This window comes from Gymnogyps californianus, chromosome Z (genome assembly GCF_018139145.2).
Source record: "Gymnogyps californianus isolate 813 chromosome Z, ASM1813914v2, whole genome shotgun sequence".
NCBI classification, from domain to species: domain Eukaryota; kingdom Metazoa; phylum Chordata; class Aves; order Accipitriformes; family Cathartidae; genus Gymnogyps; species Gymnogyps californianus.
In genome coordinates, this window is record NC_059500.1 from 81,786,820 (window position 1) to 81,793,241 (window position 6,422).

The window sequence follows — 6,422 nt, forward strand, 5'->3', positions numbered from 1 at the left end:
AGGGAGGGGGGAGCCGCTGCTCGCTCTGGCTTTGCCCAAAAAAGAAAAGAAAAAGAAAAAAGCCCGTCTACACTCTGCGGCGCATCGCGCTGGGGGAGGCGGGTTGAGCTTGCCGGCGCCGCGCCGCCCTGCGCGGCTGCGGAGCGCGGCTGGAGCCGCGGGGGATCCTCGGCCTCCCGGGGGCCGCAGCTCCCATCAACCCGCCAGTGCTGGGGGGGGGGTGGGGGGTGGAGGGGGGTGCGGGGAGAAGGGGGGGGCAGAGGGGGGGAGAGCCGGGATTGATGCGACGCAAGGCAGAATCAAAAGATAAAAATAAAAAAGCAAGCCAAATGATGTCTATTAAAAAAAAAAAAATTAAAAATTTAAAAACCCAAAACACCAACCCTAAGATTCGGACGTCGGAATCGGTTTAAGCATCTGTCACAAAAGAGAAGAACAAGCGCATCCAGAGTGTTGTATCCCTTTTTAAAGCCCAGGTCGTCCTGATGTGGGGCTTGGGGTTTTTTTTTTTCCTCCTTCTTCCCAAAGGTTTTAATCCACACACACACACACGGAGTCTTGATCCGGCTGCTACGAAAAGAAAGAAAGAAAAAAAAATAAATTTAAAAAAAAAAAAAAAGTGGGGCTGTGTCCCCTCCTTCCCCAGAAGCGTACTGCCGGCGGGGGAGAGCCGGGCTGCCTGCCCGCCGCCCCCCGCTCCGCGCCCCTCCGCGCCGGGGCCGCTGTCAGCCGCCCGCCTCTCCCGGCGCAGCTCCCCGGCGGTGCTTACATGGGTGCGGGGCAGCCCGCCGGCGACCCTCTCCGTGCTGCCGGCGCGTCTGGCTCGGTGGTTTTTTTTTTTTTCTTGGGTTTTTTTTTTTTTTTTTCCTCCTCTCTCCTCCTTCCTGCCTTCCTTCCCCTCCTCCTCCTCCTCCTCCTCCTTTCTTGGGTTGGTTGCTTTTGGTTGTTGGTTTTTTTTTTTTTCCTCCTTCCCCCCCCCCCCCTTCCCTCCGCTCGGTGCAATGAGGCGCCCTCCCCGCACCACCGTCTACCGTCTTGCTGCGGGGGGGGGGGAGGAGGGGGGGGAAGCCCCGGCGGCGGAGCCGGGAGCGGCAACCGGTAGCAGCGCGGTGCCTTGCGCGTTGGGCCGCGCCCGCCTCCGCCCCCCCCCCCCCCCCCCGTTCCCCCCCCGCCCCGGCGGCGGCTCGCAGTGCGCAACGGCGCGGCCCCGGCCCGGCCCGGCCCGGCCCCGTCACGTGGGCGTCTAGACACCGTGTCGCTCCGGGGGGAAAAAAAAAAATAAAAAATTAAATATATATATATATTATATTTATCTCAAACCGCCTTGCGCAAGCGGCGGCTCGGGTTGCTGAAAGGTTGTGGGTCCTTTCTTCCCCCCCCCCCTTTCTTCCGCGCCGCGGGGATGCGCCGGTAGCACCCGGGGGTGCTGCCCGCCCGCCCCGGGAGTGCTGCGCGGGTGCGGAGCGGCTGATCCCCCAGTCCCCCCCCCCTTCCTCGGCACCCAGCGGGGGCAAAGCGTGGGGGAGCCCCCCGAAGCCTGGGTGCGCCGGAGAGGCTGTAGCCCGCTGTAAATATTGAAGTATTCAACCCGATCCAGCCATAAAAATAAAAAAAGAAATGCAGAGATATGATTCTGGGCGTCGAAAAGAGGGCACGGCGCAAAAAGCAATAACGCTAATAATACTTTGCACTCTTACAGCACCTGTCGCCAAAGGAAGGGAAGGTATTTCGTAGGGGGTAAGCACGCTCCAATTCTCACAAAATGAGAAGCAGAAATGATTAGCGCGTAGCACTATGACTATTCTTGTTATGGGTACTACTAGCGGTAGTCATTCCTGGCACCCGGGGTACTCCACAGATCCCCCATTCGAATTCTGCCAGCGAGAACCTGCAGAGGATGGGGAAACTGAGCCACCAAGAGGCTGTGCGGCTCGTACAGCCCTGCTGCGGTCTGCAGGCGAGCTGGGAAGTCCGGCTAGACTTCCTAGCGCCAGGCTTTGCAGGGCAGGAGAAGTCCCCAAGGGTCCCCATCCCGCACGCACTCCCACGGATGAGTAGCTCCTTTTTCCTATAAGAAGCGCGGGCGGATAAGTTGCTTAAGGTCACTCGGTAAGTCAGTTATCGCGTTGGAAGTAGAAGCCAAGACTCTTAAACGGTGGCTGCTATAAGCAAATCCGATTCTAAAACAATTGCACCCAACTGAACACGACACCAGCCATAAAACACGGAGGGGACAAAACTAATGCGCCGTGCGGGCAGGGTGTTCCCGGGGTTGTCTGTCCTGGATGCCACAGGAGTGCAGGGATAATTTTAGAGCCCGGTCTTGCAAATATTCACATGAGCAGGCCAGGGAGACTCCTAACAGGCCCGGAATCGCTCACGGCATTTGCAGAATCTGCATCTAAATTAGTTAGAAAGGGGCTAGATTTTGGGGCAGCCTTATTAAATGTTTATGAGACTATACCCGCCCAGGCCCAAAATCTGCTCAAAATCTGCTTTGTGATAAATAATAGTATGAAAAAATTCAGGAGGGGAAGAACACTATTTGCTGGCATCTAAAAGAATAATTTAGGAAGGTTTGTTATGAAACTGGAGGCCGAGGAAAGGGACGGACTCCTCACTTCACCTCCAAATAATGAACGGCACAAGGATAAGCTGCCTATTAAATGGCCCGTCAAATTCTGCAGCTGCTGATGCCGCAGCCGAGGCCGTGTCAGCGGTGGGGTGAGCTGCACGGTGCCCAGGGTGCAGCCGTCTGGCCTTGGGGTGACAGAGGAGGGTGCCAAAGCAGAACAGCATCAGCGTCTGGGTCTGCTGCGCTCGCCAGAAAATCCCACGTTGCTTTTAACACGGTCACTTCCGCCTCCTGAAAAATGGCGATTTGATCACATTTTTCGTTTAACATCTTGTTCACCAGCCTCCGGAGTGACCTCACGTACACTGAGGCCGATTTCCTTGTTCCCTTAGAGAACCTCAATCCCTTTTCCACTGTGATGCATATGGTAAATTGATGGGGGGGGGGAATAGTTCCTTCTCATTCTGGTAGCTGCTGGTGAAAGACACCCTGGACATGTCCATTAATACATGCATTATACTTTTTAAATTTTTAAAACTTTCCAGGCTGTTATAAATGAGATTGATATCTTTAGGGTTTTTTTCCCTTTGCGGTTCCTCTCGCCTCACCGATGACGATTGCTCTTACTTTATTGTCATGAACAGAGTGACAAAAAGCATAACGGGGTGTATGCTGTGAAGGGATGGAGAATAGGAATGGGGTCCAGGAGTTAATAATATATTTTTGGGGCCCTGCCATAGGTACTTTAGGTGATCTTGGGCACATCCCTTTCCCCGTGAGTAGAGACCTGGACTTTGGCACCTCTGGTTGCCCATCCGTACAGCTGGGCCAGCAGCGCTTGCCTGTCTGTGTGATCTCTGCAGGTGAAAATTACACCAGAAGTGCTAAATATTAAATAACTGATAAAGAACTGTTTTCTAATTAACCCTGCAAACTTGTTTAAACAGACCATATGTATGTGCCCATATGGAAAAATACAGAAATAAGCATAATGAAGCCGATAAAAATGGGCATGGTACCTGGCTTGGGGAGACGCTGTGAACGGGGGGTGATGATACCCACAGCCTGTGCTGCTGGGGATGGCATTGCTCCTGGGCGGGTAAGTGTTAGCCTGGACCAGAAACCTGTCCCAAAATGTACCAGGGTTGCTGCTAACCCAAGAGAAGGAATAAAATCTGGTTTAATCGTGGAATCATAGAATGGTTTGGGTTGGAAGGGACCTTTAAAGGTCATCTAGTCCAACCCCCCTGCCATGAGCAGGGACATCTTCCACTAGATCAGGTTGCTCAGAGCCCCGTCCAACCTGCCCTGGAATGTTGCCAGGGATGGGGCATCTACCACCTCTCTGGGCAACCTGTGCCTGTGTTTCACCACCCTCAGCGTAAACAATTTCTTCCTTCTATCCAGTCTGAATCTCCCCTCTCTTAGTTTAAAACCATTACCCTTGTCCTATCGCAACAGGCCCTACCAAAAACTCTGTCCCCGTCTTTCTTCTAAGCCCCCTTTAAGCATTGAAAGGATTCGTATAACGTATTGCATTTGTATAATGTATTTGCATAATGTATTGCATCCCTCATGCGAAACACGTTAGGTCCTGTATATAAAATCCCACCGAGCCCACACTCCCCATCCCTAGACTTCAATTCTCATGGAGGTTTCTGGGGACCTTTCCTGAACCCAGCTGTCTTTGAAGAGCTAAAAGCCGAGTTCATTTGCATTGCAATTCAGCCTTTGACAGACAGTTGGAGCCAAGGCACTGTTAACCTAATTGTTTTGCTAACAGCACCAGGGTGTGAGACTCACCAAAGGCACTTCCAACAAAGGGGATAAAACCGGGCTTGGGGGAAAAAAAACCCTTTTCCTGACATCATTACCGGGTACAAACAAACAGAGCTGATCCCTCTTCATACACTTTCGAGGCGAGGGTCAATAACAAACACACTTTGCTCTTTTGGGGGTATGTCTCTCTTTTTTTTTTTTTAACAGCAGTGAAAAGCTGTTCAGGGGAGGTAGGAGAGAACAAGCCAGGCTGAAGGCAGGCAGGCTCCTGGCACTCTCCCATCCTTTTGTGCACATTAGGAATAGCTAAGCTTGTGGCCCTGCTTCTATTTTTACGCAGTATTTTCAGAGCAGAGCTCTCAAGCAATGTTCAAAGTCTGGGTTACGATGCCATTTTGGCTGTATCCGAGGTCTCCTTCCGCTCCGGCAGTTCACATCGCACACAGCAAATTCAAGCTACGAGACCTCAGGTCTGCAAAGAAAACTCTTCGCCGAGCAACCTTGCTATGTGCTGAGCAGCAGGTCACAGGGAGACACGGACCTCACGTGCTCTTGCTCTTCTCACCCATCATGGGCGAGCTAAAATCATCATTTCCGTGCTGGTGCTCTTGGGTGCTGTCAGCCACTCCAAGGTTGCATCTGTTGGAAAGAGATTCATTGCAAGTGGGTAGAATAACTGAGGAAAAAGAAAAACGTGTAGTGAGATGGACCCTTGCCTGTGCTTATCAGGCGTGGGGAAGACCGCTCCTTTCTCCATCCAAATCAAGTGGTCCATCAGTAGCTATCAGAGGCACCGGCACTGCCTCTGGGGGACTCATCAGTCCTGGGAATACTTGGATTCATCAAAGCACTCACGCATGCCTGACTGTACCTATGTGCTTTGCTAGCTGAAATTCTGTTGGCTTTATGGTTTGACCACACAAATGTTGTATTGCTTAGGTTTTCTATCTAGAGAGGCGTTAAACACAAGGCAGTCTCCTTACCTGGACTCCCTTATGCCAACATGAAGGAAATTACATACATATAAAAATATATATTAAATCTATATAATCTCTCCCTAATTCTAGTAGAATTTGCTGTTTTGAACATAAGATGCTGGTATAAAGATGTCCATCTAAAAGGAATATACGTGGTGCAGGGATCAGGCCGGACCCAGTGTGCTGCGGGGAAGGGAAGAACGAACGTGGGCCGGTGTCGGAGGGCAAGTGCTGCTGGAACAGAGGATCTGGTGTCCCACAGCCGCGATGCAAGCCGAGGTGGGCAGGAGGAGCGGTGCCTGCCCTTCGTGGCACCGCCAGCGGTCACTCACAGCCGTACAGTGTCCATTAAGCCGTGTCACACCTATATTTTTGCCCACATCACACCGCCATCCCCCAAATAACCCGTGACGGCAGTGCCACGTCACTAGTGGGGCTGAGGTTCAGCCCAGCTCCTGCCGAATGTCGCCGGTGGGATTTATGACCGGGAGGTGAGAGGAAAGGGATTTAGGACAGGCAGTCCGGGAGGGGATGACCCGGGAAGTGGGGACTGCAGCGCAGGAGAATGTGACACCGTTTGGGAGCCACCGGCCAGACAGAGGAGATGCGGGTCTGCTGAAGGGGAGATGTAAAGGGGAGGATCGGAGGCAGGTGGAATATTTAACTTCACAGATAAAGGAAAGTCTGCAAATCCTTTTTGCTGGGACACATTATGCTGAGGAAGAGACCGGCTTCTTCCTTCAGCAGTCCAGCCTGGAGATCCCAATGCCTTTGAGATCTGTGTGGACTCTGTGGAGCTCCTTAGGATCTTGCAGAGTGGGAAGCTCAATATTAATACAGAATATAAAACTCTCATGCACCACCTTATGTGGAACGCTTTCTTCATTTATATTGTACCTGTACTTCTGTGTTTCGGATGCCCAAAATAGTAAATACATGTTTTCAGACTGGTTTTGGTGTGTAAGCTCTCAAAAAGGGATTTTTTTCTATAAGGAAACAGAAAGCAAAGTGGCTTTGCTGGAACATTTTAAAGGTAAGCACACGTGGACAATATAGCTGGTATCTTCCTTTCAGCATTTTAGTTTCAGTGG